This window comes from Acinonyx jubatus, chromosome E4 (genome assembly GCF_027475565.1).
Source record: "Acinonyx jubatus isolate Ajub_Pintada_27869175 chromosome E4, VMU_Ajub_asm_v1.0, whole genome shotgun sequence".
In the NCBI taxonomy this organism is placed as follows: domain Eukaryota; kingdom Metazoa; phylum Chordata; class Mammalia; order Carnivora; family Felidae; genus Acinonyx; species Acinonyx jubatus.
The window spans coordinates 53316611-53340207 of NC_069395.1; the positions used below are offsets into that span (position 1 = coordinate 53316611).

Here is a 23597-nt window from a genome sequence, read left to right on the forward strand (position 1 = left end):
TCCATAGCAAGCATTGTGCAAGGTGCTGGTGTATAGTAGTTAAGAAGATAATCAAAATCTCTGGATGCATGTAATAGAGGAACATAGGAACATAGGAATTTCAGATTGTCCAGAAAGTCGAGGGAAAGTGAACATGCGACTTGGGGTCTTATCTGAGAGGATAGGAATGATGTTTCTAGATGCGCAGATCACACAGATTACCCATTAATTGGGAATACTGCCTGGGAATCTTTGTGGAGTCATTCTCCCCCTGAGTGTAATCCTCCCTCTTATGCTCATCATGCTATTTCTGTCAAGAACCTTTCCTCTTAGCTTGATTGTATAACACAGTGGTTAAGACCGTGAGCCTGGAATCAGACCGAGTGGGTCTCTAGTTCCAGTTTGTCATTGATGAGCTATGTCATCACTAGTTAGAATACTCACTGGCCTTGAAATTCAGTTTCCCGTCCATTATATGGGGCAATAACTATACTTAGTTCATAGGACTATTGTGAAGACGTAATTCAATGATTACCCAAAGCTTTGAGCATTACATCTGATTCATACTTAGTAGCCATCATTATTGGAATTGTGCTCAGTTCATTTATTAAGTACTTAATATATCCCAGCTTTATGCTAAGTAACTTACATGTGAGTTGACAGTGTCTCTTTCTTCTTATCACCTTTCACCCCTCATTTTTTGTTCCTACTGTTGAAATTCCCAGGAGGCCTAGAAATAGAGCATTCCTAAAAATTGGAGTCAGTAGCCTAAAAGGGCTACACAGGCCATGGCCGACTTCTGATTCCCAGGTTTAAGACCCCACTTTCCTTTAGGTCTGTATTTGGGCCTGTTTCTGGTTATTCTCATGGTCAAGACATCAGATGTTGACTGGACAGAACACATCTGGAGCAGTTACATTTATGACAGATAATAACTGCTACAAATTCCCCCGTGTTCTTCACTCCAGACAGGTTTCTGTCTCACCACCATGGAAGGTGGTGGGGCGAGTACCATAAAACCATGTGCTGCTTTCTTTTTTACCACAGGCAGAGTTTCACTCTGGTTGAATGGGTTCAAAGAAAAGGTTTCACTCTAACTGATGGTCTTACAAACACCTGGAACGTTTGAAGCATTATGATTATAGCTGACTTGTTCTGAAAAATTAGGGTTCTTATTTTGAGGGACTGTAACTGTATGTTCTTGGATGAAAGGGAGAGAAATTCTGTCTTCAGAAATCAGAGATTTATCACAGCATTACATACAGAGGTTTGACTTAACATCCAGTTGCAGAAAATAAAGCAGCAGTGCTGAATGCCCTGGGGAGTCTGAGGGACCCAGGAGCCTGGTTCTTGGCTCACAGATGAGCAAGTTCCTCCTGTAATCCTGCTTTCGAGTCACCTGTTTTAATCTCCCTTTCTAAAAAGCAGGTGAGTGCTAACATTTTTGTAAATTTGGAAGGTAAAATAGGAAGTCTTTACCAAGTGGAGTCCATAAATTAATGATGGTCATGGGAGCTAACCAGGGATGCACCTGGGCTAGAGGTCAGCTTCTTTCCTGTGGCTTGCAGATTCAGTGCGTCCTCTCTTTTCATACTCTCTGCTCCTTCATTCACTTCCACCTTCATGTGCTTTTCCCTCGAGCAAAATTACAGGGGGCTGAACTGGTGCTTCAGTCTTTTCCAAACATGGGAAATTGGGAACAACTGTGTACACTTTGAGGCGATATTAGTAGTTTAGGCAAGGAGAGGAGGAGGAAGACAGGTGGGGGAAAGTGTGGAGCCTATAGCTTAGAGGGTGTCTTCCTAAGGAAAAATTTCACTCACTGGATAGCAGAGTTAGACAGGGTAGATGTGGATTAATCTTTCTGTCAATCTGTACTGAAATTTTTTTTTACAAAAAACAATTGTCACTGACCTCTGTCCTTTCTCTTTGTCATGGGATTAACACAGCTGTCTTTAGTTTTTAATTCTTAGGTATGATGTTGGTGTTGATTATTGGCTTGAAATTGTTCTTTATCATCTTAAGGAAATAGGAACATATTATAAATTTTCAAAGAGTTCTTTTAAAGTCAAGAAAAAGTGTTCGATTTTACACTATATCTTGGCTTAAAAAGAACTCTTACAAAAGCAAACTAAGTGTGCACTGATAGATGAATAAAGAAGTATAAATAATATACTTTATTATACATACATTATATACAATTTAATATATATATATATAGAGAGAGAGAGAGAGAGAGAGAGAGAGATACACACATACACATACAATGAAATATTACTTAGCCATATAAAAGAATGAGATCTTGCCATTTGGGACATGGATGGAGTTAGAGGGTATTATGTAAGAAAAAATAAGTCTGACTGAGAAAGAAAAATATCATTTGAGTTCACTTATGTGTGGGATCTAAAAAAAAGATGAATAAACAAAAAATAGAAACAGACCCGTAAGTACAGAGAACAAATGGATGTTTGCCAGAGGGGAGGGAATGGGGGGATGGGCGAAATGGGTAAAGGGGAGTGGGATACAGGGTTCCAGTTATGGAAGGAATAAGTCATGGAGATGACAGGTTCAACATAAGGAATATAATCAATGGTACTGTAACAGTGTTGTATGGAAACAGATGGTAGTTACACTTGTGAACTAGCATAACACATAGAGTTGAATCACTATGTTGTACATCTGAAACTAATGTAATGGGTACAGGTAATGTGAAATTTGTGTGTCAATTGTATTTCAGTTAAAAAAGAAATCACAAAACTGTTTGATTTTATCGATTTTTTTTACAACCAATTGAGATGCTTTTATTGTTTTACTTATTCAATATGATGATATTATTATCAACCACACTGTTGTAAGATTTGAATGTGTGTGTGTGTGTGGTGTGTGTGTATAAAGGTCTTATAACTATGTGCTCTGCTACCTTAATAAATTACAGATCCATCCTTACATTCCTGGAATTAAGCCCAGGAGGCACTGTTAACCTGTGCCCAATGGTTGATGCATGTCCCAGTGGAAGAGGAGGGTCCACAACAATCAAAATCACTTTTTTCCCAACAACTGAAAATGCTTTTTTTCAGGAACACAACGTGTGCCCTTGGAATTGTAATTCTTGTGCATAATTCTCTCCTCTCTCCTAGAAAACACTGGTAATAAGAGATCTGCAAGTGTTTACAATTGAACGGATGTGGTCTTATCTCATCAGTCAGATGAGAATGGCCAACAGAATGGTATATTCAGAGAAGTGTGGAAACAAGAGGCGGGTTTGTTTGGAGGCAATTCTCCACGGTGTTTTCACACATCTTGTGTCAGCTTTTGTTCTAGAATATTTTTTCTAGGATCATGTAGCACACAGCCTTCAAAACTAGAAATAGTGTCTTTCTCAGGGTCAGAGGGCAGATTTGCTTCTGGTCCAGCATAACGAAGATGGAATCTCTGTGTGGTGCAAAGCTTGGACACAACTGCTTGTAGCCCCTTAAAAGATTAGAAGTTTCCTAAGGTTGGGGTTCCTCAGCTGTGACAGCACCCAGTTATGTGGCTGTCCACACAAGCCCTGTCCCTCCCCACATGGCCTTGGGAACAAGGGGTGCAGATGTGAACATGGAGTACATGCTGCCCTCTGTGCCATGAGTACAAACTATCTAAACCCTTTGGGTTACTGTTTCCATCCCCACTAGACTTTGAAAGTGCAATAGTTCAGTTCAGCATGTGCACAACTGCTTGGGGTTGCTGAAGTCCTTGACAAGGGTTGGACAAATGACTCAAGGACAAAATGGTCAAAGTATATGAATAGGCAACTCACAGAAGGAGAAATCTAAACAAATAAAAAATAAAGATATTCTTTATTGAAAATGTATCAATAATGAGATACCATTTTCTTTTACTTATCAAATCTACTCAATTAAACAATATTTATAGTTAGTTTTGATGCTGGTAAAATGAGGAAAATGTTATCTTGTACATTGTCATTGGAAGGGTGAGTTCTTACTGTATTAATTTTCTATTGCTGTGTAACATTACCATCAAAACAACACAAGTGTGTTAGCTCACAGTGTCAATGGGTCAGAAATCCAGGGAGGGTGTGCTTGGATTCTCTGCTCAGAGTCACACAGGGTTGAAATCAAAATGTCTGCTAGGGCCACAGCTCTTATCTGGGCCTCCTTCCATCTCACTGGTTGTTGGCAGAATTTGTTTCCCTGCAGTTATGGGGACTGAGGCCCCCCATTTCTTTGCTGGCTGTCAGCCACAGGTTGACATAATCAGGAAATCTACAATATTCCGAGTACTGGGGATTATTACAGGGTGTATGTGGAGGAGGAGGAGGTCATCCTACAAATCTTCCTACTGTAGTTACTGTAATTTGGGAAAGTAATCTGGCACTATCTTTTGTAATGAAACATGCGTATACATTTTAATTCTGCATTCCTATTTTTATAACTCCACTTTTTACAAATAAGTACATCAACCTATAGGATAAAAGGCCAAAGATATTTATTACATCGTATGCAATGACCCCAAGTTGGAAACTCATTCTTCAACAAAGGAGACAGGTTGAATAAATTATGAATTATCTATAGCATTTTTAATATGAATAACTTAGATCCTTTTCTGTTGATAGTGGATTAATCAACATCTATGTTTTTTGTAATTGGTTGACTATTATCCCCATAACATTAATCAAATAATTATTCTCAATGATTAGAAATGCCACTTTTATGATATATTAAATTCTTGTATATATTTCTGAAAATTCCATTCTACTCCATTGGTAGCTCTGACTGATACAAAATCCCATGAACTAGAGCATGTCCCACAGTGTGGATGAGCAATTATTATTACATTTACAATCTAGTAGATATTTCGCTTCCATAATTGGATGGACCTACTGGTATGAGGAGCGGGAATCATCATTTGCCATATGTGCTGTACCTATTTGAGGGAGAAGTGCACAATAACTTTTTCTTTTATTCATCACTGAAGTACCTTGTTATGGAGAAGTTAAGTTTTTGTTAGTTTTGGATGATTTCATAAACCATAATATAGCCTGTAGAGGTGCATCAGAATATGTAATTCCAGGATACCTACTGGGTTTGTAACAAGAGTAGGTGTTGCCCTGCTAAATAAAGGAGATTAGGTCCAAGTTCTACTCCACACCTTATATTTTTTGCAGAGAATAGTTGATCAATATTATGACTCTTGATCTTAATTTATGTTAAAGGAAATATTGAAAACTGTGTATGCAATAGATAACAGTCACTGAATGTGTACCTTTTCAGTGCTTTGTAAATAAATGGATAGCATGTGCATGTAAAACTGCTCTACATCAGGAACATTAGATATGGAAAGTAAAAGTGCCCGGTTGAGTTTTTAAAATAACAGCTGAATTGAAAACATTTCTTAATGTCACAGTGGTAATAAGTAATGTCAGTTTCACTGATTCTATATGATGTGAACTACCATTAAGTAGTTCCTGGATCCCTCTAATTTAAGAAACACTCACCAGACACATGGGGCAGACAATAAATAGTAGTTCTGATTATATTATTTTTGAGTGGTCCCCAAATGTTTTGCATTGTGATAGATACTAGGAATGCAAAAATAAATATGACACTCACAGAGATTCGAGTCTAGAAAAGGGAGTAAGGCACACAAAATGATCATATAAATGCCGAGGGATTGCCATGCTAGAGGAACAAAGAAAGGCATCCAGTTCAATTTAGATGGGGCTGAGAAAGCTCTCCTCTAGGAAAGATATTTGAACAGAATATTAAAAGAAGAGTGATAATAGAAACTGTTATTTTTGGTTGAGGGCTGATTCATGTACTCCATATACTTAGAAGCCAGACAAGCAGGTGCCCATTCTATTTTGAGATACTCAACCAAGACTCCCACCAGGTAGGAGGCCACAGTACTTTTCTACAAAGTTGGGCTATATTTTCCTGGTGAAATATGTATACCCTCCTTGAAGTAATTGGCCTTGCTTTCTTAAGCTGTAGTTTTGCAAAAGCTATTCCTGCTCTCTTCAATACTCTTTACTAAATCATGCATTGGACTAATTCATACCTTTCAAATACTCAACTTGTATCACTTCCATCTTAGAAGAATTTCCCATTATCCTAGCTCGAATTAGATATTATCTTTCCATATTCCTCCTACTCCTGCATACTTTTTTTCATTTATATATATTATATATATACATATATATGTATAAGATATAACTATATATATTATATATTTATATATTATGTATTATATATTATATATGTATTTTATATATGTATTATATATATGTATATATTATGTATTTTTTATATACATATATAACGTATACATTATCCCAAAGGCACTGAGGAGTTAAGGTTTAGAGGAGGAGAGTTTTATGATTACATTTGCCATTTAGAAAGATGACTTCTGCAATAGAGAGGATGGAGTAGAGGAGAAGGTATTAGGGACAGAAAGGAGACTATTACCACAAACATAAATTAAAACAGTGAAGAGTAATAGAAAAGGAACAAGCAAGAAAATTTAGTGGAAAAAACCCTCATTCCCAGTTGAAACAAAAAGTATCAAATACCTAGAAAACTATCCAAAGAAAACAAGGAAGAAATGACCATCCGACAAAATACACCATATTTCTAATTAGAGAATCTCAATAGTAAAGATGTCAATTACATTTAAATTTTTTTTGTAAATTACATTATAAATTTTTTTTTGTAAATTACATTATAAAATTGTAAATTACATTATAAAATTACATCAAAAAAATTTATGATATCATAAAGCAAGTTACAGCAGAGTTTTTTGAACTTGACAATATGAATCTACATTTGGAGGAATAAATAATAATCAATGAAGTTTTGAAAAGAAAAACACAGACTCAAACTATCACATATTAAAAAATTAACATGAAAATAAAATACAGGTACTGGCATACAAAACTAAACAGAAAACTGAAAAGCAGATTCAAACATATAAAAGAAAACAGCATGCAATAAAAGTGGCAATTCAAACCAATGGAGATTGGTGAGACAACTAATTAGTCATTGGAGGGAAAATGGATTTTAACCTCTACTTCACTCCCTTCATAATTAGAATATTCTAGAAGAATTAAAGATAGAGTTTTTTTTACCACACACAAAAAAAATCTGAAATCATGAAAGTATTAGAAGAAAACAATACAAAATATTTATATAATCTTGGGAATAGTGAAGACTTCCCTAAGCAGAACATAAATGCAGAACTCATAAAGGAAAATATTCTGTCATGGGAGTCCACACAGCATTACGTCTGATCAAAAAACTTATTTTCACAGCAAATGAAGTGTGGCAATGGGCTCATGCTCATGGAATTTGGTAGTTTTATCATTTTCCCCACCATCCTGAAGCAGCTAGCTTGACAGAATAGTAGAATGGTTTTTCAAAGAACCAGTTACAGTGCTAGCCAGGTGACAGTGCCTTGCCAGACCGGGGCAAGGTTCTCTAGAAGACTTATATGTTATGAATCAGTGTCTAATACATGGTACTGTTTCTCCCACAGCCAAGCTTCACAGTCCAAGAATCAAGGGGTGGAAATGAGAGTTGCACTACTGTTACCTCACAACAGATAATAATGTTTTGCACTTCAGAGGGTACAGGAGGAGTATGTCTAGATTTAGCCCATCTCTTCATTGCTGTGGTCCCCCAAGATCCACTCATTTAATGGACCCAGATAGCTGCCTTAAATGAGTGCACCAGAAAACCTACTCATTGATTCTGATCACCTTCTAGTCCTGGAAGGTGGTTCTTCTGATGGGTATTGACATACCCTACTTTAAAGTACCCTCCAAATTACCACAGTAATTTTCACCCCATATGAGCAGCCCTTAGTAGCCAACTTTACCATTGCTCTTCTGCCTGACCATATAGCCACATATTTGGTCACTGTTCGAGAGGCAATAAGATCCCCAACACAGGGGCAAACGGTGTGCCCTTCAGCCCACTACACTGATTTGTTTTACCTTCCTTGATCAGAGAGATGACCTTCCAAACAAAACGCTGGCCATTTGCTTTGGAACTGCCATCCATAAACCAAACAGCTATTTGTTGGTCATTTGATGGCTGTTTATAAGGTACTATCCAAGTGGTGATAGGGTCTGGCAGCTTTTAAGGTGGCTTCAAAGACAGCCCTAGGGGATAGAGGCTCCCTGCTCATAGGTACCTCCTTGCAATCCCCTTGTAGTATGTTGCAGAAATAAACTATTTCTGTTTTATTATGGAACTCTTCTGGGCACTGCTATCTCCATTAGAACTGTTCTGTCTGCCAGAGAGAGGGGCAAAGAAGGCAGAGGGCCATGAGGAAGATTCCCTGGGGGAAGGCCCTGCACGTATCTGGCAAAATGGACTGACTCCAGTAACCCCAAAAGGCTAAAAATGGGTCCAGACAGGAATAGACAGTCTGGACTAAGCTTTGCATACCTGATAGTAGATGTAAATGCTAAAAGTACAATAAAATGACCACAACAGAAAATGTTGCAACAATTTGGACCACTGAGTCACAATTCTTCAGACTAAGGAACATTTCACAGTCCATATTGTCCAACAATGGCAGAGAGAGCTCTTCCTCATAAAAGAGTATGGGAGGGGTGGCTGCGTGGCTCAATCAGTTAAGCATCCAACTCCCACTCTTGGTTTTGGCTCAGGTCATGATCTTATGGTTCATGAGACCCCTGAGTCAGGTTCTGTGCTGACAGCATGGGGCCTGATCAGGATTCTCTCTCTCCCTCTTTCTTTCTCTCTCTCTCTGCCCTTCATCTCCCGTCTCTTTCTCTCAAAATAAATAAATAAACATTAAAAAAAATAAAAGAGAATTGGAATGGGTAGCTGGAACAGTGGTTGTCTAAAACCAATGGGAGGAGATATAGACATAAAGGGCTGGCTTACATACCTTCATGAGTGCGTGCTCTCATTCAATATGAAGGGGGCCAACGGAGGGTTCCCACTACACAGATTATTCTTCTTTTCTGGTGTATCTGGGGAAAAGGAGGAGGAGAAGAAGGATGGTATGACAATGACTATATTTCTTCTTTCTTTCCCACATCATCTCAACTTCTCCTTTCCCTACTAACGCAGTGACCCTAGGATGAGGGATACCACTGCACGTGTTGGAAACACGGATGATTTGTAAGTAAGAAACTGTATCTTTAAACCTTTGGGTCAGAATTCCTAAGGGCTTGATGGGGTGGACTGTGCCTTAACCACATCTGGCAAAACTGATGCTGACAGTTAATGCAGCTGTACAACCTAGTGGTAGTTCATTCATTCTTTACTTCTGTAATCCTACCTTAAATGGATTGGAGTAGACTGAGGGGAGGTACTTGATAAAGGAGTATATCTGGCAACCTAAACCAGTCCAGTAGCTGAAACTAACATTCCTTACACATGCTAAACATTTCGGGTATAAATGGAGAGAAGGAGAGATAATTGCTAAGGGAAAATGAATGAACAGGTTACACGATAAGGGAATTCCAATGTATTACATTAACACTTGGAACGAGGCTCAGAACAAGGGATGATACTCTTCTAGCTCTGATACCAGATGCCTAAAAGGGTGATGCCATATATTTCTTAGACTACTTCTATTTTTTGAAAATGAGACAGTAACATGGAAGCCAGCAAACCCGAGTGGCCTTGCCCAGAGAGACATTTTGGTTATTTGATATGATGATGAATGGGCTAATTGCTAATTGTCACCAGTTAGGCGCTAAGACCTGACCTTTACTGCCCACCTGCTTGTACTCACCGACCTCTGTCCCAAGTCTTTCCTTAAGCTCTTTTTTTCAGCTTATCTCTTAACTCAGGGAAGTGGAAACTGAAACCACCACTCTAGCAATAGCAACTGCCCTGACAAGACCTCCCACTTGCCCAGACCATTTAGACCGGTTTGAGTTAAATCCCTGACTTGCGCCTGCACAGATGGACCATGCAGTGACCTCTAGAATGAATCACAACTACCTTTACCTCATTTTAATATACAATACTAAAATGAGCACAAGCCTCATTTACATAACATAAAATGTGTGTATAGGCATGTTTACATAAGGCATATGCATATGCACAGCCTTATGCCCACCTCTACATATGATTACAAGGCTTCCCTAAGTATTCTTCCTAACCCTAATAAAAGGAATCCATCCACCCTTGCTCGGGGAATCATGGCTTTGGAAGTTATTCCCTGTGATCTCCTTTGTTGCTGCCAATAAAGTTTACTTTGTGTGACAAGTCCACCTGGTATATCTGTGACTCACCAAGGAATTAACTCACATTGGTTCGGCTACATAACTACTTAGTGGGACTCCAATAACATGTCAGTATCTTTTTACTCTTATTTTTTGAGTTATATGTACCATATTTATGGTGTAACACTGAATCATTGGCAAGCTAATACTGATACTGGTGGTCAAAAGTACCGTGACATTGAGTCAAAAGCCTCCTGTACCTACCGCACATTGGCTATTCTAGATGTTACACATATAAAGAGAACCATATCCAAAGACCAGTGGGTGGCAAGTATAATAAAGAACTTGGTTGACTTTTCTCTCTGGTTCCTGAGACACAGCCTCAAAATACTTGGAATTTCCTGAGTGATAGGAAAGTGTCTTTGCTATTTATGGTCAGCCCTGACAGTTTAACAGGCTGACTCTGGGTGGGCCCCTGTCGTCTGTGTTGTTGAGATGACTCAGGATGGGAGTCTGGACATGTGATTAGAGGGCTGGAGTTTTGAGCCACAGTGATATTAGCTAGGTCTCCAGAGAGGGAGGGTGGGGCTAGAAATTGAATTCAACAGATGATTCTAACAATGATGCCTAAGTAATGAAAACCCCATAAAATTTTGGACACCAAAGCTTGAGTGTGCCTCCCTTGTTGGCAGTGTTCTGTTGATGTGTAAGGAAGGTAATGCTTCTCGACTCCACGAAGAGAGGGCAATGGAAGATTTGAGTTTAGAACCCTCCCAGACCTCACTTTATGATTTGTATCCTTTTGCTAAAATAATACTTTAATAACAAATATACTGGCTTTCTGAAGTTCTTTGAATTGTTATAGTGAATTATTGAACCTAAGTGGATAGTGGGAACCCCCAAATTTTTAGACAGTTGGTCAGAAGTGAGGGAGGCCTGGGGATCACTGCAACTTGCAGCCACTGTCTGAAATGAGGGCATTCTTGTGAGTGACAGTGTCCTTTACCTGAGAAGTTTGACCCAACTCCAGGTAGTTGATGACAGAAGTCATTGCAATGCTCTCCCCACCCCCCAAATTAATCCTGGTTAAGAATAATAAATTATTATCTAAAATTCCTCTCAATATAGATGCTGAATGTCTAAAACTACAATTATGCTGAAAATGGGAGTGAAACATGAGGGACTAGATTAACATCCGAATACCTACCATGCAGCATTTGGAGTTTTATGAATTTACTTATGCTGAAGTTAAAGTGGGGTAATCAGTGCATAGGTTCAATTAGACTGGATCAATACCTTTGGGAGATAGTTCTTTCTCAGGTGTCTAAAGCAGAAAGTTCATACAGTGCCTTCTCCAGGGGAGAGGAAAATCTGGGCTTATCTTATCACATCAGTCACATCATCAATGAGTTCAAAAGCGATCTAAAGAACAAGCATCCAAGAAGATGATTTTAATCTCTTTTCCTTATCCACCAAAAGCTTCAATGTTACCTAAAATTACATTTGGAATCTGTTTATATTTGAAATGTATCAGAATACTACTTTGAAGGGCTATGAACTCAAGAGTAAGGAATGTGTTTAAACACTTGAGGGCCCTTTAGAGGAAAGTATGTGGCTAAAAATAGAGCAGGAGGAATGGCCTGTCCACCCACTTCAAAGGGTCTTCCCTGATAGATAAGGAAAGTTTTTTGGTAGAATGACAGGCTAATGCAGTAAGAGATGGAAGCCACATTCTTTCTTCATTCTCTCCAAGTTTAGTATTCTTTCCAAGGTCAGGATTTAAAGGGTATGACGTTTCTCAATTTGACCCTCTCTGTTCTATGGGCAGAATTGTGTTTCTCAATTTGACCCTCTCTCTTCTATGGACATAACTGTGTTCCCCTAAAGTGCGTATGTTGAAGCTCTAACTCCCAACATGATGGTATTTCAAGATGAGGCCTCTGGGAGACAATTAGGTTTAGATGAAATCATGAGGGTGGGGTCCTTATGATGGGATTAGTGCCCTTATAAGAAGAGGAAAAGACACACAGTGCTCTCTCCCTGCCATGTGAGGACACAGTAAGAAGGCTGCTGTCTATAAGCCAGGAAGAGGGCTCCTACCAGAAACTGAATTGGCCAGCACCTTGATCATGAACTCCCCAGTCTCCAGAACTATGAGACTAAATTTAGGTTGTTTAAGCCAGCCAGTCTATGGTATTTTGTTATAGCAGCCCAAGCAAACTGAAACAATGGTTTATAGCAATTTTGCTCATTATCTGCTCAGCATCTTTTAAATATTAGTATTTTTAAGTTTGTGTGCTTCTTTCAGTCATAGATATGTTGATAGGCAATTAAGGCAAAGTCAGGCACTGTTATTTTTCTATTATTTAAACTCAGAAGTTCAGCCTTGATATTTTTGGCTTAACTTCCCTTATCTTTTTCAAGGCTGAATGGCAAACAACTATCCTTTTTACAATTTCTTCTCTCTTAAACAAAACAAAACAAAACAAAACAAAACAAAATAAAACAATACTGCCTGGGTGGCTCAGTTGGTTAAGGGACTGACTCTTGGTTTTGGCTCAGGTCATGATCCCATGGTTCTTGAGTTTGAGACCCATGTGGGGCTCTGCACGGACAGTACGGAGGCTGCTTGGCATTTTCTCTCTCTCCCTCTCGCTCTCTGCCCCTCCTTTGCACACTCTCTCTCTCAAAATGAACAAATAAACTTAAAAACAACAATAACAACAACCTTCCCCCTCAATGTGAGGATGGGGACCTAGGAGGCAGATAAAACCTGATAGATGATGAAGGTGGAGCAACACAAGGCAAAGAAACATTAGGTTAAGTCCTAAGCCTAGTGCAGAACTCCAAGCGGTTTCAATGGAGCCATGAAGGACTCCTCTTTGCTCTGCTAATATGTGCACATTTAGCCAACAGCATAAATTACTTGTCTCCTCCAAAAAAAACCCCAAGTGCAGGTCTTACTCTCTTTCCCCCTCGCTTTCCAAGGAAGAGAAGCCAAAATAGGCCACACCCACATTATAACAGTATTAACTTGGCAATGTGGTGCCATCTCATATCAAATAACCAGTAAAATCCTAAACTTAAACCCAAGCGATTCTTCTTGGGGTCGCGAAAGAAAGCAGGTAAGAGAAGGAGAGTGCAGCTCCCCCTAGAGGTTAGCAATAACATTCCTGTAAAGTAGGTTTTCTGTTACAAATTGACTCTTGCTTTCTCATATAGCTAAACTTCCCCGCATCCATCATATTGCCAAACTCTGTTCAAGAATTTGAGGGGCATTATGGTAATCAACAGATTGAAAAGAAAGCATATAGATAGCACAGGGACTAAAAAAGGCACGAAGAAACACTGGGGCTTTAGTCCGTTCTTTGTTATACTTGTTACAAGCCTCCTGTTGTGGACATGAGTATTGAGGTCCAGTCGATCTTAATCAGCAATATCAATCAGACATGACCACGCGAGTTGCTTGAAAAGGAGAAATGCTAATCTTACCTCCCTTCCCAACCTCCCCTCAGGCCAATTAATCAGAATTTCTAGAGGCGGGACCTAGGCATTAGTACCTAAAAAAATTTCTCAGGGGATTCTAATGTGCAGCCAAGTTTGAGAATCAGTATACTGGGGTATACATGTGCTGGTCAAACCTACTTTCTTCTTTCTGAGCCCCGTGTTTCTTCTTCTTTTATATTTTATGTTTTCATTTTCTGTGGTTCCATTTTGTTGCTGGCAGTTCCTCTTTTGATCTTTGTATTTTAATTTTATCAATCTTATTTTCCTCTTGAATATTTCTTTTCAACCTCTGTTCAAACGATGCTTCAACTGGATTTAATAAACTCAAGATACTCTAGGTTTGCCCCATCAGTCTTGATCTGGTAATTCCTACTCCTCCAGGACCACGGACCTTGTTTATGAGAAATAAGGTAGAAATCTATATCCAGGCACATGGCCTCACATAAAGAATTTGAATGTTGATGATTTTCCTGCACTCATCATACTTTGTCTTAGAGTTGCCTTTGCATTACACTCATTTAGAACTTGATGCTTTAATCATGAAAGAGGTCTAATGCAGAAAGTCATCCAAACATCTAAACCCTAAAGCCTCCATGTCCTGTTTTATATGTCATTTTCAAAACAGCTAGGAAAATGGAACTGATGACTACATACTGATTTGTTGGCTACTGCATCCATTTTCTCCTACAACTAATGTTTAGCCATGACCCACAAAGAGTAATTTGGAAGCTTTTGAGAAAACTCAACTTACTTTAGCTTATGTGCTTGATTCGGCTTAAACAGGAAAACCCCATAATGCCAGAGAAGCTTGTCTAATTGTCTTCCCAGGACAGGTCGAGGGCAAAACCAGAAGCTGATGCATCTTGGCTTCATCACTTCATCCAGCAGAGACTTCATCCAGCTCTCTCTTACCAGACAAGAACGAGATGGGAAGCAGTTGCGAGGTCCTGATGTTTTCGCTGAAATTTATGTTTGTGCTAGATAGGCCAAATTGCAGGGCCCGAGTCCTCCTCATTCCTCCCCCTCTCCAAGCCTCAACTTTAATTTTTTGAATACTCATACTCCTAAGTATCCTATGAGAACCTTTTGCCAGCATGGTGAAAGGTAGTAACTGATCAGCTATGGATCCCTATTATTCTGGCTTCTGCTGATACTCTTCTTTCATATGCCCTTCTTATTCCATTCTTTTGTAAGTGAATTCGTTTACTTATGTTTCAGGATCCTTGCTCTTGACCTCTTTCTCAGACAAGTGGAGATCACTGGGCTGAGCTCTTATATTTGGAATGGATATGACGAATATACAGGTGTAGAACTTCAATTAAAAAAAAAAAGGTCTGATAGATGAACACCGAGGAAGATCTGGATGTGAGGGAAGATAGGAAATATAAGGTCCACGTGAGCAAGGAAACAGCAAGACATTGGTTAAAATTGAAGGGTTGGTAAAAAAACAAAAACAAAAACAAAAAAACTAGCAAGACAGAGTGAGTGGGTTCAAGAGAAAAAACTTGGACATATTTCCAAATGCAAGGAAGTGTAGGGGATGGGAGTCTTAAAGTTGCCCATGGTTAAAGCCACGGAAGAGAAGCCTGAACGATTCCTAGGAAGTTCAGAAACTTATCCTGCTGGAGGTGAGCTGGTGATCATTTCATCTGCAACTTCTAACATACGTTTTAAGCCAAACCTCTATCAAAAATTTCAGTGGAGGTTTTGTACTTCTGAAGTGTTCTATGAAGTCCCAGTTGTTAAACTGGGGAATTCTGTCTTGGTCTTGTTCTGATCAGGGTTCTCTCTGGTGCCTGAGTTGCCGCTTTCTCTCAGTGTTCATTGCTGGTCTGCTCACAGTGATGGAGCATGCACCCTACCCTGGTGGGAAGTGATGCTTCCTGATTGGGTCCGGGCCGTCTTGCGGTACACAGAAATACAGAAGTTGAGATACTTCCTGTGCAAGACAAATAATCATTCTTTCAACTTAGACCCAGGGAAGGGGTGTAGTGTGTTTTTAACCATTTAGTGCTAGGTATTATATAGATAATTATCCCAAAAAGAAGAGAAAAATGGAAAGTTCCACACTGGAAGGGCTCCTTAAGTAATTACTTATATTTAATTTCAATGAGAAATTTTATATTTTAACAATTTCAACAATCTCAACTTCAAATCTCTAATTAGATTTCTGTGAAGACTGTATGAGGATATATCAAGAGATCCATAACGAAGCTGTTGGAACCTTAGGCTAGCATTCCTCCAACATGATTAACAACTGGATTTATCATCCTTTAAGACAGGACTTCAGAGACCTTTTTATTTCTTCTTTATCTTCCTTCCTCCATCCCTCCCTCTTATTCTTTTGAATATTTCTTTTCTATCATCAGAGCTAAGGACTGAAAGTATCACAGAAAGTAGCCAAAACTGAACTTTGGCAGAGATGCCTCTATAAACATTAAAAACTTTGACTTTGCTAGCCAACAGAAATCTGTCTAAAATTCAAGAGTCACACAATAATAAGGCATTTATCTTGTTCTCTGGTTGTAATTCTCCACCTTCGAGAAAGGACTTCAATAATGGAAAGGTTCCTATGCTTCTTTCCAGGGAAAACACATTGCCAGATGGGGTAGGCTTAAGTCCTTTTAATGTAAATTGGACAAGACAGGGACTTTATCCCTAATCATTGATTCTTTCAAAGTAGTGCTACTTTAATAACAACAAAAATAATAAATTATAACCAAAAGAGCTAACATTAATTGATTATTTCTTATGTCTTGGACACTCTGCTATGTACTTTACATGTATTTTCTTTCTCTCTCTTTTTTAAATGTTTGTTTATTTGGAGAGAGAGACAGAGAGAGCACAAGTGGGGGAGGGGCAGAGAGAGAGGGAGAGAGAATCCCAAGCAGGCTCTGTGCTGTCAGTGCAAAGCCTGACATGGGGCTCTATCCCACGAACTGTGAGATCATGACTTGAGCTGAAATCAAGAGTCAGATGCTCAAAACCAAGTGAGCCACCCAGGTGCCCCCTATTTTCTGTTTTAATCTTCAAAATAATGCTATGGGATAGAGACTATTCTCATCTTTGTTGTAAGTATAAGGACAATAAAGCTTAGAGAGATTAAGTAATTAGTGCAGGTCACACAGCTGTAAGAGCTGGAACTGTGACTTAAGACCAGGTGTTTATTATCAACTTCCCATTTAGACCATCTTGAGGAACAACCTGGGTCAGGCTTTCCCACATGTGTAATATCCCATTAATTCTATAATTAGGTATTAAGTACCTTCTACATGGCAGGCACTTTTGTAGAAAATGGGGGTCCAATAATGAACGACATCTGTCTCTGCCTTCAAGGAGTTTGTAGATTAATTCAATTTATCCCCATTGTGTTCTATAACTAAATTCCTCTTCAGATCCCTTGTTGAGCAATTAAATGCAAGTGGAAACTCAGATGCCTATAAGGAATCTGCAGTTAACTTACATGGTGTGAAGTATGCTAGGTGAATGTAGAATTCTGGGAGCAGATCTGCTTATATTTTGACCAAGACTTACACATCTGGTTAGTATCTGCCATTTTAAACACCCAGCAGCTCTATAAAGTCTTGGACCCACTTTGTGCCTTCCCTCCCAATGGTTTCCAAACCTGAGCTTGTTAAAACAGTTAAAACAGAATGCTTAACACCAGTCTCCACCCCCGAGTTTCTGATTCAGTGAGTCTTTGGGGGAACCTCAGAATTTGCATTTCTGAAAAGTTACCTGGTGATATGGATGATGCTGGTGTAGGGATCATACTCTGAAAACCTGTTGGATCATCTAGGCATAATTTTAGTCTTCTTATTATGTTATGAAATAATTCTGTCCGGTGGTATCCCTGAGTTTAGTCTCTCAACAGACATTGATCTCAATCTACTTTTCTCTCTTCCATTCTTCAAAGATATTTATAGAGATCTTTGTTAAGAAACTGGAGATGCTGAAGTGAATAAGACCCTGTGGTTGGGGTCTTTGTTTATATACAAAACTACTTTGTATATATAAGACAAAAATTTCTATCTCTTAACCTCTATCTCCATATTTACTTTCAGTTGTAACGCATCAAACTTTTTTTTTAAAATGTTTTTATTTATTTTTGAGACAGAGTATGAGCAGGGGAGGGGCAGAGAGAGGGGGAGACACAGAATCTGAAGCAGGCTCCAGGCTCTGAGCTGTTAGCACAGAGCCTGCCGCGGGGCTCGAACTCACGTACCGTGAGATCATGACCTGAGCCGAAGTCGGACGCTCAACCGACTGAGCCACCCAGGCGCCCCCAAAAACGTTTTAAATAAGCATATTCTCTCTAATGGTTACTGTTTGTTTCAAGATGATCAACTAAATAAAAATTAAATTTAAAAATCATTAAGTTTGAATAATGTGCTAAAATGGTCAAAATTAGTTAAATCCTTTAAAGTTTTCATAAGACAAAGAAATACAAAATATCTATCAAGCAAATTGAAATAGTGATCTCAACTTAGCCCTCAGATGCCGTATACATAGAATAGTTAGATATTGAATGGTTATCATCCATATTGATGAAAAGGGAATTGCCATATATGGATCATTAAATTTTGAATGCTTAGAATATAATTAAGGACACTCTGCACAAATTTTATTTTTTTTTTAATATACAAGAATTGGATGATTTGATGATTTAGGAGTTTCAGGATCCCATAATGCCTATGAGTCATTAGTATGACCACTGCCACCACTGCCACCACTGCCACCACCACCCAACATTTACTGGGTACTTAGCGTGTGTCAAACACTGTACTTAGTGCTAATTACGCATTATCTCTTGCCCCTCCCAAAATCTGTGAAGCAGGTACTATTATTATCTCCATTCTAAGGCTTAAGAACATTTAGCACTAAGCGTTGGTACTAACTGTTGATGTTATTGCCAAGGGAAGGAAGCTTTGGTGTCCAGGTGCACAAGCTTTGACTTCAGGGGAGGGGGTGTATTGTGAAATGAGTGGGTAGACAGGCTACTTCGCAGAAGTCACGAGTGCTCTGCCCAAGTCCTCCCACTGACTTTAAAACCCAGCTGAGCTTTGCCCTTTTCTTGTGTCGTGCAGGAAGGATGTGGCATTGCTACAAGGGTGATATCACAAGGAATAGGACACACAGTCCATCCAAAGGCACCAAGAGTATGGTATGCCATTTTGGAGAAATTGAATGGACAATTTTATCTTTGGATAGTTCCCTCAACCTTGCATTTTGATAATGTGAGGGATGTCCTTAAAGATTAACAAAGACCCTTTCCTTGATATGTAGATAAAATTTCAGTACTCACAAGTCTTCTTGCTGCTTTAAAATGCATCTCAATTTTGGTATGTCCAAAACTGAACTTAACCATCTTCCAGCCCCTGCAAACATGTGCCACACCTCTCCAGTGTTTAACACCTTGAGGAAGGGCCCTGTCATGCACACGACTGTCCAAACCAGAAACCTATCCTTCATTCTGGTTTCCTCCCAGTCAGTCCCTCATCCCAGTCCAATTAATCAAGTTTACTTCCTGAAAGACTCTTTTCCCACCAATCTACCATTCTTGCCTTCTTTCCTTCTTGTTTGCTACTCTCTCATCTTTTATTAATGTTGTTGCCAAAGTGATTCTTCTAAAATTGCAATTATTATGTCATGTTCTCCCTTAAACACCCTACACCAGCTTTCCACTGCTATTAATATAAGCTCCAAATTTTGTAATGTGGCTTACAAAATGCTCCACGACTGGCCTCTACCTACCTCTCCTGTTTGTCTCTGACCACTTAGACATCAACCACGATGAATTTGTTTTTGCTTCTTGAGAGGGCCACATACTATCACCTGTCTGAGCCTTTTATATGCTGTTTTCTCTATCTGAAACACTTTCCCTTCAATTCCTATTCACACTTCTGACATCAACTTAAATAATCCTTTCTCCAGGAAGCTTTTTACTCTTCCACATTAAGGAAGATATGGACACTATATATATCTTGAACTTCTCTAACAAAACACTTGTTCACTTTATTATAAGTTCTTGTTTAATAGTCTACCTTGTCTGCTAGCCTGTAGGCTCAGAGATGGCAAGAACCACATCTAGTTTTTCATAAGTGTATCACAGGGCTTGGCATATAGTAGGGGCAAAATAAATAGCTATTTCATTAATTGATTTAATGAAAGACTTAAGTAGGAGCAAGTATTGTATAGTCTTGTACCTTCCTAAGTCACTGAAAACATATATATAGTATTTTTACCTTTGGTTTTCTATCACCCTTTGCTTTTCTTATTGGTTTTAAAAACACAAAAGCAAAAAAATTCCCGATGGAGTCAGAGGTGTCTGAAGCCTTGGTTTATCTCTAGGTAAAACTGTGAAATGAAGAAAAAATGAATTTAGTGGTCCCTACTGTCAGGTGGCTGAGGTTCCAGTTTTGTTACCTTCTGCTCAATTCTCTCAACTGAGAATCTTGGTAGGCTCAGTTTCCCCTAGAATTTGCATTTTTTCCTATTAATATTTGAAAAATCCCACTAAAATTCACCTCAGCTGCATCCTTTCCCTCCGTTCTCCTCCAGAACACACTCTATATTCTGTTTTATCATGGATCCATTGAATCATAGGAAGGAACCTCAGCCAATATCTAGTCTACCTAACTAACTTATACTTTAATTTCTGCTTTTCGTTTCCATGTTAAGAGTTATCCACAACCAGTGGCAAAAATACTCAGTGACAAGGAACTCCCAACCTCTGAAGTCTATCCATACAGATGGTACTAATTGGTCGGAAGCCCCTGTGGAAGGGAGGGAGGAGACATGCCTGGAAGGGAGGAGACATGTGGGTTCATTGTCAGTGTAAACTTTGAAGGAGTTTATCCATCTTTTTCTGAGATCAGACTTTGTACAAAATAAGAGGAGATAACATTTAAGGTACTGGGAAATAGAGGTTGCAAAGTTGTATTATTAATTATTATTATTTTCACATACTTTATCATAGGTGGCAATTAGGTTTTGGGAGAGTAAAAAGGATTTTTGCAATTTAATACCTCAATATTTGTGTTCACAAATGGATTAAAATATTTTATGTCAATGGTATTGCTAAATATATTCAGCAAATTTATGTTTCACTTTTCTTAAGAAATTCTTAAGAATTTGTCATTTTGCACATAGGTCAATGGAACAGAATAGAAATCCCAGAAATAAACCCACAATTATATGATTAATTAATCTTTGGCAAAGCAGGAAAAAATATCCAATGGGAAAAAGACAGTCTCTTCAACAAATGATGTTGGGAAAACTGGACAGCTACATGCAAAAGAATGAAACTGAAGCACTTTCTTACACCATCACAAAAATAAACTCAAAATGGGGCTGGGTAGCTCAGTTGGTTAAGAGTCCAACTCCAGCTCAGGTCATAAACTCACGGCTTGTGGGTTCGAGCCCCACATCAGGCTCTGTGCTGACAGCTCAGAGCCTGGAGACTGCTCTGGATTCTGTGTCTCCCTCTCTCTCTGCCCCTCCCCTGCTCACGCTCTGTCTGTCTGTCTCTCAAAAATAAATAAAACATTAAAATTTTTTTAAAAAAACCTCAAAATGGATTAAAGGCCTAAATGTGGGACCTGAGATATGGAAGTCCCAGAAGAGAACAGAAGTAGTAATTTCTCTCACATTAGCTGTAGTAATATTTTTCTAAATGTGTCTCCTGAGGCAAGGGAAATAAAAGCAAAAATACACTATTGGGACACTGTTTTATCAAAATAAAAAAGCTTCTACACAGTGAAGGAAATAATCAACAAAACTAAAAGGCAACTGATGGAATGGGGGAAGATATTTGCAAATGACAAATCTAATAAAGGATTAGTATCCAAAATATACAACAGACTTGTCCAACTCAACATCCCCAAAACAAGTAATACAATTAAAAAATGGGCAGAAGACATGAACACATATTTCCCCCAAGAAGATAGATGACCAGCAGACACGTGAAAAGATGTGCAACATCACTCATTATCAGGAAAATGCAAATCAAAACCACAATGAGATACCACCTCACACCTGTCAGAATGGCTAAAATGAACAACACAAGAAACACTAATTGTTGGCAAGGATGTGGAGAAAGGGGAACCCTTCTTCACTGTTGGTGGCGATGCAAACTGGTGCAGCCACTGTGGAAAACAGTATGGAAGTTCCTCAGAGTGTTAAAAATGGAACTACTGTTTGATCTAGTAATTGCCCTACTGGGTATTTAGCCCTAAAGTATGAAAACGCTAAATCAAGGGGATACCCACACCTCTGTTTATCGCAGCATTATTTACAATAGCTAAACCATGAAAGCAGCAGCCCTAATGTCCATCAATTGATGAATGGATAAAGAAGATTTGGTATGTATACACAATGGAGTATAATTTAACCATAAAAAGAGTAAAATCTTACCATTAGCAACAACATGGATAGAGCTAGACAGTATAATGCTAAGTGAAATAAGTCAGTCAGAGAAAGACAAATACCATACAATTTCACTTCTATGTAGAATTTAAGAAACAAGACAAATAAACAAAGGAAAAAAAGAGAGAGAGAGAGAAAGACAAACAAGAAACACACTCTTCCCTATAGAGAACAAACTGATGGCTACTAGAGGGGAGGGCGTTGGGGGAAGGGAGAAATAGGTGATGGGGATTAAGGAGTGCACTTGCTGAGATGGAACCTGGTGATGCATGGAAGTGTTGAATCACTATATTTTACACCGGAAACGAATATTAGACCGTATGTTAACTAATTGGAATTAAAATTAAAAGTAGAATTTGATATTTTGTTTGTAATAAACTGAACATTATGAATGATGAGAAGAGCAAGTAAATCCAGAATAATCTTTCCAAATGAAATATTATGCAAAACAATAAAAAATAAAAAAATACTGTCATCATCAACACTATGGATGAGAATCTGACTCTTCACCTAACCCAGTGGCTTCAAAACTTTTCAAAAGAAAGCTGATCTGTTTCTGTTTTTGCTTTTTAAATGAAATACTCTCATGCCAAAACTAAATAGAAAGTTAAAAGCAAAGCTGCCTTATTGAAGTTAGGTGGGACCCTCTAAGTTCTGTCCACTTGTTTTTAATTCCTCTCCTCTGTATGAATTGAGGGCTCTTTGGAAGTTAGTTTGAAAACTACTGATCTGATATAAATCATCATCAAACACATAAAATTAAGATCATGCCAGTTTTATCGTACTATATCAGATGCCCTCCTAAAGTAGCACAGGCAATGGGGCGCCTGGGTGGCGCAGTCGGTTAAGCGTCCGACTTCAGCTCAGGTCACGATCTCCCAGTCCCTGAGTTCGAGCCCCGCGTCAGGCTCTGGGCTGATGGCTCGGAGCCTGGAGCCTGTTTCCGATTCTGTGTCTCCCTCTCTCTCTGCCCCTCCCCCGTTCATGCTCTGTCTCTCTCTGTCCCAAAAATTAAAAAACAAACAAACAAAAAAAAAAACCGTCGGAAAATAAAGTAGCACAGGCAGGAAAATATCCAGTCACACAGGAACATTCTATAAGCATGTATTCCTTACACACACACATATACACACATGTGATATAGACACACCTGCAAAAAGATATCAGAGCATGCTATTATAGTACAAAGCAACAGACATGTTGTGTACACATATCCAAGTATCACCTGGGCAGATGGGGGTCACCTTGACCCTTATGGAAAATTTCATATGCTCCTCAAGATTTCTACTGATTTCAGAGCTGATGATATCTGTATTTCAAAGCTCTTGCTTCAGTGGGATTAGCTAGATTTAAGAACCGTTGCACTGTCTAGCTGATATTTTCCCTCCTTCCTACCATGTCACACCAGACATGAGACTCCTAGACATAATAAATACATAAGACATAATACCTAAATAAATACCTAAGGCATAAT

General features: G+C 38.8%; 1 protein-coding gene and 1 long non-coding RNA gene across 3 annotated transcripts in view; one reads left to right on the forward strand and one right to left on the reverse strand.

Moving 5' to 3' along the window:
* TNFSF4 (TNF superfamily member 4) overlaps window positions 1-23597 on the forward strand; it is a 201490-nt gene that overhangs the window by 127483 nt on the left and 50410 nt on the right. The window lies entirely within an intron of this gene.
* The window catches only part of LOC113595649 (uncharacterized), a 551139-nt gene that overhangs the window by 67028 nt on the left and 460514 nt on the right, over window positions 1-23597 (reverse strand). For both annotated transcript variants that reach the window (XR_008293228.1, XR_008293229.1), the window contains one exon: window positions 8899-8983. This is a non-coding gene — a long non-coding RNA (uncharacterized LOC113595649). The remainder of the gene's footprint in view (window positions 1-8898; window positions 8984-23597) is intronic.